Genomic DNA, 11,350 nt, shown 5'->3' with positions numbered 1-11,350 from the left:
AAAGGGCTAGTGTCCAAAATCTATAAAGAACTTAGCAAACTCAACACCCAAAGAACAAATAATCCAATCAAGAAATGGGCAGAGGACATGAACAGACATTTCTGCAAAGAAGACATCCAGATGGCCAACAGACACATGAAAAAGTGCTCCACATCACTCGGCATCAGGGAAATACAAATCAAAACCACAATGAGATACCACCTCACACCAGTCAGAATGGCTAAAATTAACAAGTCAGGAAATAACAGATGCTGGCGAGGATGCGGAGAAAGGGGAACCCTCCTACACTGTTGGTGGGAATGCAAGCTGGTGCAACCACTCTGGAAAACAGCATGGAGGTTCCTCAAAGTGTTGAAAATAGAACTACCCTATGACCCAGCAATTGCACTGCTGGGTATTTACCCTAAAGATACAAACGTAGTGATCCAAAGGGGCACGTGCACCCGAATGTTTATAGCAGCAATGTCTACAATAGCCAAACTATGGAAAGAACCTAGATGTCCATCAACAGACGATTGGATAAAGAAGACGTGGTATATATACACAATGGAATACTATGCAGCCATCAAAAGAAATGAAATCTTGCCATTTGCGACGACGTGGATGGAACTAGAGGGTATCATGCTTAGCGAAATAAGTCAATCGGAGAAAGACAACTATCATATGATCTCCCTGATATGAGGGAGAGGAGATGCAACATGGGGGGTTAAGGGGGTAGGAGAAGAGTAAATGAAACAAGATGGGATTGGGAGGGAGACAAACCATAAGTGACTCTTAATCTCACAAAACAAACTGAGGGTTAATGGGGGGAGGGGGGTTGGGGGGGGTGGGATTATGGACATTGGGGAGGGTATGTGCTATGGTGAGTGCTGTGAAGTGTGTAAACCTGGCGATTCACAGACCTGTACCCCTGGGGATAAAAATATATTATATGTTTATAAAAAATAAAATTTAAAAATAAATAAATAAATAAATAAATAAAATTAAAAAAGAGTTGGGCAATCTGGGTGAGGAGAATACTAGAAGTCTTTGTCCTATACATGCAACTTTTCTGTAAGCTTTAATTCAAAATAATTTTGAAAATCCACCTATGACCTCTGGACAAAAGGTCTTTTTGGGAATCCATCACCTCCTGTGCAGCAAGTTCTTTTTAAAGATTTTATTTATTTGACAGAGAGAGACACACCAAGGGAGGGAACATAAGCAGGGGGAGTGGGAGAGGGGAAAACAGGCTTCCCACTGAGCAGAGAGCCCAATGCAGGGCTTGAACCCAGGACCCTGAGATCATGACCTGAGCCAAAGGCAGACGCTTAATGACTGAGCCACCCAGGCACCCTACAAATTCTTTTTAATCATGAACATAGAACTTCTTTGTTCCTGCTCTGTCTTCAGCAGATACACACATCTGCTGGTCATATTTACTATTATGGCACTTCATATGGTGAAAAATCACAAACACCTCCTGGCCTTCCACTACCAACATGATGTTCATCTCATTAACTCTTCAACACAGGACCTTTTCACAACCTCTTCATCCCCACTGCAGAGCTTCTGAATTCTGTCCTTCCTTTCTATCTTAAATGTAAGACTTAAAACAATATATTTACCCCAATGAAAACCCAGAGAAAGGTTTATGGGGAGGAATATCTTGCAACCCCTACATACTAAACCTCTATTTCAGAATCTCTGAAACACGCAGCCCTGGGCTGTATACCCATAGCCCATGGTTTCTGTCACCTGCACCCCTCACCTGGACCAATTAAAGGTTTACACAGATGGGTGGTCCTTAAGAGCATAGCCAAATGGTTTGCTTTTCTCCTTTTCCACTTGTTATTCTGTTTTTGTCTCAATACCAACTTCAGCTTTACTCAACTAATATCTCAGAATCAATTTCTGGACTATTATGATATCTCACTCTGAATCAATACTGGCATTGAAAGAACTGGGGCTGGTTAATGGGCCTTTTAAAGGGATGTTTTTATGTAATTGTAAGAGTCAATTCCACTCACATGTTTCTACCATGCTTGTGTCACTACACACACTGTAACAAGTCACTCCAGCAGGCTCTTTAAGATTCTGATTGATTTCACCAGAGTGCAGAGAAAACACCACATGCAAAGAGGAAAAAATTAAGAATGTATAAGTACATCTATGTGTGACTATAGCTGAGACAATCTGGGCTAGAAAAACACCACTTACAAGGGAAAGACCCCGTTATTAGACCAGCTATATTAGACCAGCAATGAGCCAGCTTTAACAAGGCCAGGAAAGAGCAGATTGCTTTTATTTCCCACCCCTGGAAATTTCTGGACTGATAAAGCAGCTGTGATGACCCAGAGATGCAGCCTTTAAAATGACTCTGAAGTTTTAGACTCCTTATGGTCACCGTAATTGGTTAAAAAAACAAAACTAAACTAAACAAAAAAGCAGGTACATTCAAACACTCAAATAGGATACAAACAATGATATTCATTACTTGCTTTGCAAAACTACAGCTTTCAACTCTTCATTTGAAGCTCATTACTCTACTAGAGAAAAAAACAAATCTGTGGCCTTACTATACATATAATTCAGTGCTCCTCATTTCTGGTGCAGAACCAAGGTTCAGGACGCTGAACAACCTGCTCAAGGTCGCACAACTGTTGTAGAGCAGAACCTAAGTTTCTCTGCATCCAAAGTTATCTGCCTCTGTACTTACTATGCATTAGTTATGGACATTTAAAATGAAAAATAAAGAGTGCCTGGGTGGCTCAGTTGGTTAAGCATCCAACTCTTGATTTTGGCTCAGATCATGATCTCAGGGTAGTGAGACTAAGCCCTGTGTCAGGCTCTGCACTCAACGGGGAGCCTGGTTGGGATTCTCTCTCTCCCTTTGCCCCTCCCTGCTTCCTCTCTTAAAAAAATTTAATAAGGAGCACCTGGGTGGCTCAGTGGGTTAAGCCTCTGCCTTTGGCTCAGGTCATGATCTCAGGGTCCTGGGATCTAGCCCTGCATCGGGCTCTCTGCTCAGCAGTGAGCCTGCTTCCCCCTCTCTCTGCCTGCCTCTCTGCCTACTTGTGATCTCTCTCTCTGTCAAATAAATAAATAAAATCTCTTTAAAAATTTAATAAAATGAAATAAAATGAAAGATGAATACACACAGCAACAGATTTATACCAACTTAAAAATTTTTTTAAAACTCCAAATGTAGAACCCTAGGCTATAAAATTTGACTTGAATTCTTCATATAATTCATATAATTTCAACAGACTCACTTAACAGTTAAAACATTAAGTGTTAAACATAAAGTGAGTGCTAATCATTACACAGTTACTATACCATAAGTACTAGAAGCACCCAGGTGTTCCTAGCATAGGAAGCAAAAATGATAACTCATAATGAACTTAGTTCAAAAAGAATGCCATTTGGACCCATTTTAAAATGGGCTAAGACATACAAATACCTAAAGGCCTGGTGATAACTAAGCTACTCTTCTAACAGAACAGAGTCAAAAGCACTTTAGGTGTGCTGATATACAGAGCAGTGTCTTGTCTTTTAATTATAAGGTATGTACAGACACTTAATACTGTCTTTGAAATACCACACTGCTCCCTTTCCCTGGTTGACTAGAAAATTGTAATGATTTAGTGACAATGTATGGCAACAGTTTTGTATACAAGACATTCATAACTCCTGGACCCTGGATGGATTGGCTTTGGGATTTCTGCCATTCACTCAACAAACATTTGTCAAGCGTCTCCTCTCCTAAGGTGCTCTATTACCAGCTAAAGATCCAGCTAAATATGGTTCCTGTCCTCCTGGAATTCTCCCTCTAAGCAGGAAGCAAGTCACTTAAGCCATTTACGTACAGTGCTATAAAAATAGAGATCACAGGGGCACCTGGGTGGCTCAGTGGGTTAAAGCCTCTGCCTTCAGCTCAGGTCATGATCTCAGGGTCCTGGGATCGAGCCCCACATCAGGCTCTCTGCTCAGTAGGGAGCCTGCTCCCCCCCCACCAGCTCTCTGCCTGCCTCTCTGCCTACTTGTGATCTATGTCTGTCAAATAAATAAATAAAATCTTTTTTAAAAAATAGAGATCACATAAGTTAGGAAGTGGGTTGATCAATAGTTGCCATAGGGAAAGCACTGCAGGAAGTGATTTTTTTAAAAGTTGGAGGTAAGGAGGTTCCTGGAGTGGGTAAGTGACAGTGTGTCAGAAAGAAAATAGGATACAGAAAAAGATTAAGGGGTAAAATATAGTGAGGACAATTAAGGAGGCATGTTGTGGATGCTCTATAAATATTTGACAAGAATTAAATCTAGGATAAGATGATTATAATTCCTTTTCATAACCACTTACTTCTGCCTTTACCTGACATGTAATTATTGTCATCTTAGAATTGTCACACACAAAGCTCTCCTCTTCACTGAAATGATTTTGTAACTTTTAACATTCATTAAATGCTTTGTTTATCAAGAGATCCAAATATCTATTTCCTTTCTTGTCAACTAATGAGATTTCCAACTCCAATTAATTTAGCAGCTAAATAATAGTTCCAACAACTTATCTTTTATGTGGTTATTTATAGTAAATTGCTTTATAATTTTCTCTCTGTGCCCTTAGATCTAGTTGTTTTCAGTGGCTCTCATCTTTCATGTCTCAAAGTATCATGAACCCTCTGGAAGCTGGACTTCTGTAAATTTCATCTCTTTAAATAGGGCATATGTTCACACACACACACACTCCCGCCTGCGTTCCGGGACCTGTCACCATTGATGCAGTGCAGCTGTCAGGGTGGGATGACAATTTGAAGAGAGACAGGGAAGGAGGCATGGAGAAGGTAGCAAAGAAATTCACAAGGCTTGATTGAGAGTGACAGACAGGAGAACTCCCACTCTCACTTCTGGGCAAACTCAGAGATGAAGCCGCATCTTCCGGCGGGAGACCTCCAGTAAGGGCAGTGGGGCACGGTATTTGGTAAACTTTGTCCTCTAGGCCCCACTGGAGCTTGGGAGGCGTCGCGGGTGGATCCAGGCCCAGGGAAACACCGCGGGGGGAGTGGAAAGGAACCGGAGTTAAGGTACCCGCTGACCGTCGGCCTGGCCCACTCCCCGCCCCCGCCCCGAGTAGGCCGTACCTGTCCCGCAGCCGGTCCTGTAGGCGGCCCAGCCTCTCGTAGTATTCGGGGCTCGCCAAAGGCGCTGCCGATGTGGAAGATGGAAGCATGCCGCCGCCGCGCTCGTTCCGCACCGCCAAGGGACAGCCACCCGGGATGTGGGAACGGGTTGTCGGAGGCGACGGCCCCACCATGCACCGCGGGTAAACAGGGCGCCAGCCTCGGAGCAGGGGGCGGGACCGAGGCCCTGTAGGGGCGGGGGCAGCGTGGGTGGGCGGGGCAGATGCCGCGGAGGGGCGGGGAGGAGGCGGTGCGTCTTGTGAGGCTGCGCTGGCCGCCTCCAAGAAGGCTGGCGGATTCTCTCACGGTGCTGCTGGAGGGGAATCTTGTGGGCGTGTGGGCGCGGTTCCCAGACTTCTCCGCCCCTAGTCTGGCGTCTCCATTTCCCTGCACCCTTCAGAATTCTCACTGGAGAGACCCTGGCCCTCCCCGAGGCAAGGAGCCCCACCGAAGGCCAATCAGAAGCCGATCCTGATTATGCTGCCCACCTTGGTAGAGGCTGGAGGAGTGGGGGGAGCACCGCTGGGCGGGAGCAATTCACCTGATCAGTTTTGCCTTTGGCATCAAACTACTTTCATTTTCCAAGGTGCATTCTCTCCTTTTTCCTACCACCTCTCCCTCCCTTCTTCCAGGATTTTTGAGTGCAGGCACTATGCTAAACTTGTTTTCCTACCACACTTAAAAGTAAAACAAAACACCACCAAAAAAAAAAAAAAAAAAAAAAAAAGATAAAACCCAGGATGCTAAGAAACTGCTCTCAGCTCTGACAGTAGAACAACCTCTCGCTTGGAAGTCTGTACTGACCCAAGGATATGGTTAAATGGTGCAGGTGACATCACTGGTTGGTGAGGAGGAAAAAGTTGCCAACTAGATACTTATGAAGCAGACATTTGTGCAGATGTGGCTCGGTGGGCAATCGCCCTGTAGAATTCTTCAGCAGGGATGTGGAGCTAGACTGCCTGGGCTCGAGCCTGCTTTTCCTTCGCCCAGCTGTGTGACTGCAGGCAGATCACCCTCTTGATGGCCAGACTTCCTCTTGTAAAAGGGGGGGCTGTTAGTGCAGGACCCACCTATGCCATTGTTATAATAACTCATTAATGTGTTGTAGTGTTTATAAGACGGCCCAGCACATGGTAAGCATCAGTCTTTATAGTCATCATCATTATCTTGGAGAATAAGCTTCCTGAAGAAAAACATCTTCCAAAACCCACAGAACAGAAGAAAAGGAAATACAGTATAGAGTTTCTTGGGTCTCTTATTCTTCACTTGGTTTCTTTTCTCAGCCATTAATTTCACTTATCCCTATGTGCAAGGTGTGACTTCAGGTGGTGAATAATTGATCATTAGCAAGATAGATGGACCCCTTAAAGGTTGGCAATATAAAATTACGATGTTACTCAGCCTGTTCTTCATATTTTCCAGGTCCAGGGCAAGAGTACTTGGAGGCCTTCGTGTTATCTGTTGAAGTATTAAACTATTATAACTTATGTAGACAAGCTGTAGATAAACTATATTCTCTCCTCCTACCTTGACCAATGTGCCTTCGTAAGAACCAGGAAAGCCACAGGGGAATTTACTTCTGCTACTTACCCTCTTATTTACCACCTCTGGCTTGGTCCTACACTGTGAGGAGCTTCCTCCATGGGCAGGGATGTGTGTGTTCCCTATAGCCCACAAGTGCCCACTTTATCCTAATCCCCACCTTAGCCTCCTTTTGGCCACACATCAAGTCTAATGGTGAGGAACCAGAGAGAGTCACCCCTGAAGGAATGATCCAAGATAGAGGTCTCTACAGGCCTTGGAAAGGAGCTTGGGCCCCTGTAAGAAAAGAATGTCAGCGTTGTACATACCTGGAACATGTTCTAGAAGGGCGTGTGTATGTGTAAATTCCAGGCAAATATGTACCCTGGCCCTGGGGCCTCTTTGCCTTGTATGGAGTAGCATGGCCAGAAAAGGACCAAAACAGCCCCTGCAATATATAGAACCAAGGAAGGGGTCCTCTTGCCTGGGTCTAAGGATAGTACTAATGTTATGCTTTTTATTTGTTATAGTAAATCATTATACCAAATAGATTCCATGGTTATGTACAAAGGTTTATTTTTGTTGATTTTACTGCAAAGTACATTTTACCCACCACATTGGCAAAAATTATGCATATTTTTAGCATATTTTATTTAGGTTCACCCTCACGGAGATAAGTTTTTTTAAGGGAAAAAATATCCCTCAATTTATATAACTAATTATTTTCAGCAAATACACAGGGTAAGCAGATGAAGCAGTTACTTAAATTACTTAAATTAAATTAAATTAAAGCATCTCAAATTTTTTTAGACCATCTTAGGGGAGCCTAAACTTAAATATAAGTAAACAGTAAATAGATAATTCAAAATAATTATAATTTGCATTTTATAGCTGATTTATTAAGGACATGACAAATCTAGATGCAAGACCTTCTTTATTAATAATAAAACATAGCAAACTAAGTGAATATTCCTGGAGTATTCATGCTAAAATTATGCATTCTAAATGTTGACACTTTTAACAAAATACAGTGTTCTTCACTTTGAATATTTAATTTGCCGGAGTACTGTCTTCTAATACTGTTCTTAAATCCCTTTATATTAGCAGAGCTGATTTCTGTAAGCAGCTCTGTTGTTTACTTACCTGGACTACAGGCTAGCAAGTCTGCCTGGAGCAGCAAGGCTTCCTATAAGCTACAGAATGTCTTAAGTAGAAGTTAGAATCTAGTCACCCCTTTATTTCCTAGAGAAAGAAAAGGATTTAGGGTAGGTAAGGGACTTGGCCAAGGTCACGCAGCTGGAAGTCTGTGTGGTATCAGTGAATTTAGTTCTAAACATGGGTCCCCAGGAGCCCCACTAAACAAACAGCAAGGAAAGCCAGTGTTTTATCCTTACAGTCATGGATCCTAGGTTGACCCGTAAGAAGCTGCTGATTTTGTAAACTCAAAAACAGGTTCATGAATTGAAAATTGGTGTTAGAAATATGTTGAAATTAGAATTTTATAATTTAAATTTTATTTTTAAATGCCATTTTAAAAATAGATCCTATATATTTGAGTCAATAGCTGCTTGGATATTATGTTTGTTTGCTACAGCTGCCATGATAAAGTACCGCACACAGCATGGCTTAAACAACAAAAATTTGTTGTGTCACAGTTCTGGAAGCTGTAAGTCTGAGATCAAGGTGTTGGCAGGATTGGCTCCTTCTGAGAGCCGTGAGGAAGAATCTGTTTCATGCTTCTCTTCTAGCTTCTGCTGGTTTGTTGGCAATCCTTGCCATTCCTTGGCTCTCAGATGCATCATGATCTCTCCCTTCATTTTCCCATGGTCTTCTCCCTGTGTGTGTGCATGTCTCCAAATGTCTCCTTTTATAAGGACACTAGTCATATTGGGTTAGGAGCCCACCTTCCTCCAGTATGACCTCATCTTAACTAATTATTATATCTGTAATGACCCTAGTTCCAAATGAAGTTACATTCTGAGGTACTAGGAATTAGGACTTCAGCATATGAATGGGGGGGGCACAACTAAACCTACAACAAACACAAACATGGAAAAATATTTGATTTTGCAATCTCTATACAGAAATATTAGACATTGCATCCCATGCTATTAAAAAATTCAGTTTGTAAGAAGCAAGAACTCGAAAGTAGAAGGTAGGAGGGAGAAAAAAAAAGAAAAGGTAGGAGAAAAAGCTGTCACATATATGTATGTATGTAACCCCTTTGTCACTAAGCATTTACACTGGTGTAAGTATTTATCGCCTCATTTAAACCTCATGACGGTCCTTTGAGGGCACCGTGAGCTTAAGCAACTGGCCTAAGATTATGCCGTCTTAGGTAGATGACGATGATAATGACTATGTATTCTTGACCAGCTAGCAGTAGTGCTAGAATTCAGACGCAGACCTTTTGCAGTTGCAAAGACCTTGCTTTCTTAACTGCCATTTTATATGGCCTTAAAACTCACCATTTGCTATTCATCGATACCTACTGATATTTTTGTTTTCCTGTATGAGATATGTAAAATATAATGTATGCAGGAAGGTTTTTACATACACATGTGTCATTGTTTGGGGGAATAGTATTCACTGACAGAATGCATTTTTCCACATGCTGTGATATAGCACTATGCGTTCACCATTCTGTTCATTTTTCTCTTTGGCACTACGTTTCTCATCCTTTCTAGCAGTCTGGCCAATGAAATGTGAATGGAAGCGATGCAACTGCTTCTAGGTATGGTCCTCAAATATCCTATACTCTCTTCCCCATTTTCCGTTTGTTGGCTCACTATATGCAGAGATTCCAGTGGAGAACTCCGTGGCTCTGGAAGACAACAGAATGACTGCAAAGAGCAGAGGATGTGACTTGGGCAAGAAATAAGCCTTTATTGTATTAAGCCATTGATATTTGGGTGTTGTTTGTTTCAGCGGCTGGCATTACTTAGCCTAATTAATACACAAGAATGTCATAGAACGATATTACACAAGTGCATCAATGCCTTTCCACAACATTCTTGAAGAAGATTTATAGGACTCTCTAGATGGTCAAGGAGACTGCAAACCTGGAACTCTGAGGTTAAGAGTCAATGTCTGAGGAAGAAGCATCTAGAGTAGCTCTGAGTAGCTCTGTTAAATGAGACTTTCAGCAATAATGGAAAGGTTCTATTCTGTGCTGTCCAATATAGTCCAATACGTCCAACATGTGACTATTGAGCCAAATGAGAAATTGAATTTTTAATTTCATTTAGTTTTTAAATTCATTTAATTTTAATTAATTAAAATGTAATTTTTATGGGACATGTAATGTGATTACATGGATTAGTAGGACAGCTACAATGTTGGACAGTGCAGATCAAGAGAAAAAGTGACAAGATGGATAAGGGGAAGATCATAAGTTACTGGGAGGTAGAAAGGTAGGAACTAGAATGTGAGATGCCACCTTTGGTGGGAGGTGATGGTGGTCAAGAGGGGAGCTGTGATCATTAATTTTATGTGTCAAGTTTGCTAGGCCATGGTGTCCAGTTGTTTGATCAAATACCAGTCTAGATGTTGCTGTGAAGGTATTTTTAAGATGTGATTCATATTTAAATCCGTAGATTTTGAGTAATGCAAATTGCCTCCATAATTGGAGAGGCCTCATTCAATCACTTGAAGGCCTTAAGAGAAAAGACCGATGTCCCAGAAAAAAGAATCCTGCCTCCAGATTGTCTTTGGATTCAAGACTGCAGCATCAATTTCTGCTGAAATGTCCAGACTGCAGGCCTGCCCTATAGACCTTGGACTTGCTAGCCCCTACCATTGTATATGCCAATTCCTTAAAATATATCACTCTCTCTCTCTTTCTTCAGATTATCCATCTAGCTACATATCTATCTTTTTTATCTATCTATCTATCTACCTATCATCTTACAGGTTCTGCTTCTCTGGAGAACCTTAACTAATACAGGAGAGCATGAGGTTACTGAGAGAATTTTGCTCAAAGGAATTTATAACAATAATTTGAAACAATAAGAATTGAGTGAAAAGTTCAATAAACAAAGTGAAAACTTAGATTTCCTCATTTTACTTATTATGTAAGCCAAGCTAATAATATTTGGGTTTCTAAAATATACAAGTTCTATGAAAGATAAATAACAGATATAGAATAACAGACCATTTAAATGTTTCTTTTTTTTTTTAAAGATTTTATTTATTTATTTGACAGGCAGAGAGAGAGAGAGAGGGAAACAGGCTCTCCGCTGAGCAGAGAGCCCAATGCAGGGCTCGATCCCAGGACCCTGAGATCATGACCTGAGCCGAAGGCAGAGGCTTTAATCCACTGAGCCACCCAGGCGCCCCCATTTAAATGTTTCTAACTAGAGACTTCTTCTGCTTCTTCTTCTTCCCCTCTTCCTACCCCTCCTCTTCTTCCTCCACCACTTTCTCCTCCTCTTTCTCCTTCTTCTTCTTCAGTAGGCTCCATGCTGGGTGTGCTGCCCAGCTTGGGGTTTGAACTCAGGACCCTGAGATCAAGACCTGAGCTGATACCAAGGGTTGGATGTTTACCAACTAAGACACTGAGGTGCCCCTCTAGCTAGAGACTTCTTAAATGAGATGAGTTCACTTGGTCTCACAACTCTTGCATACCTATGATTTCCATGGAAGTCTTTAGAATTTTCTTTCATGAGGTCTTC

The sequence above is a fragment of the Enhydra lutris genome, unplaced genomic scaffold, assembly GCF_002288905.1.
Source record: "Enhydra lutris kenyoni isolate GAN:26980312 unplaced genomic scaffold, ASM228890v2 scaffoldscaffold6, whole genome shotgun sequence".
Classification (NCBI taxonomy): domain Eukaryota; kingdom Metazoa; phylum Chordata; class Mammalia; order Carnivora; family Mustelidae; genus Enhydra; species Enhydra lutris.
The sequence above is the reverse complement of the archived record's forward strand: the minus strand, read 5'-3'. Positions refer to the sequence as shown.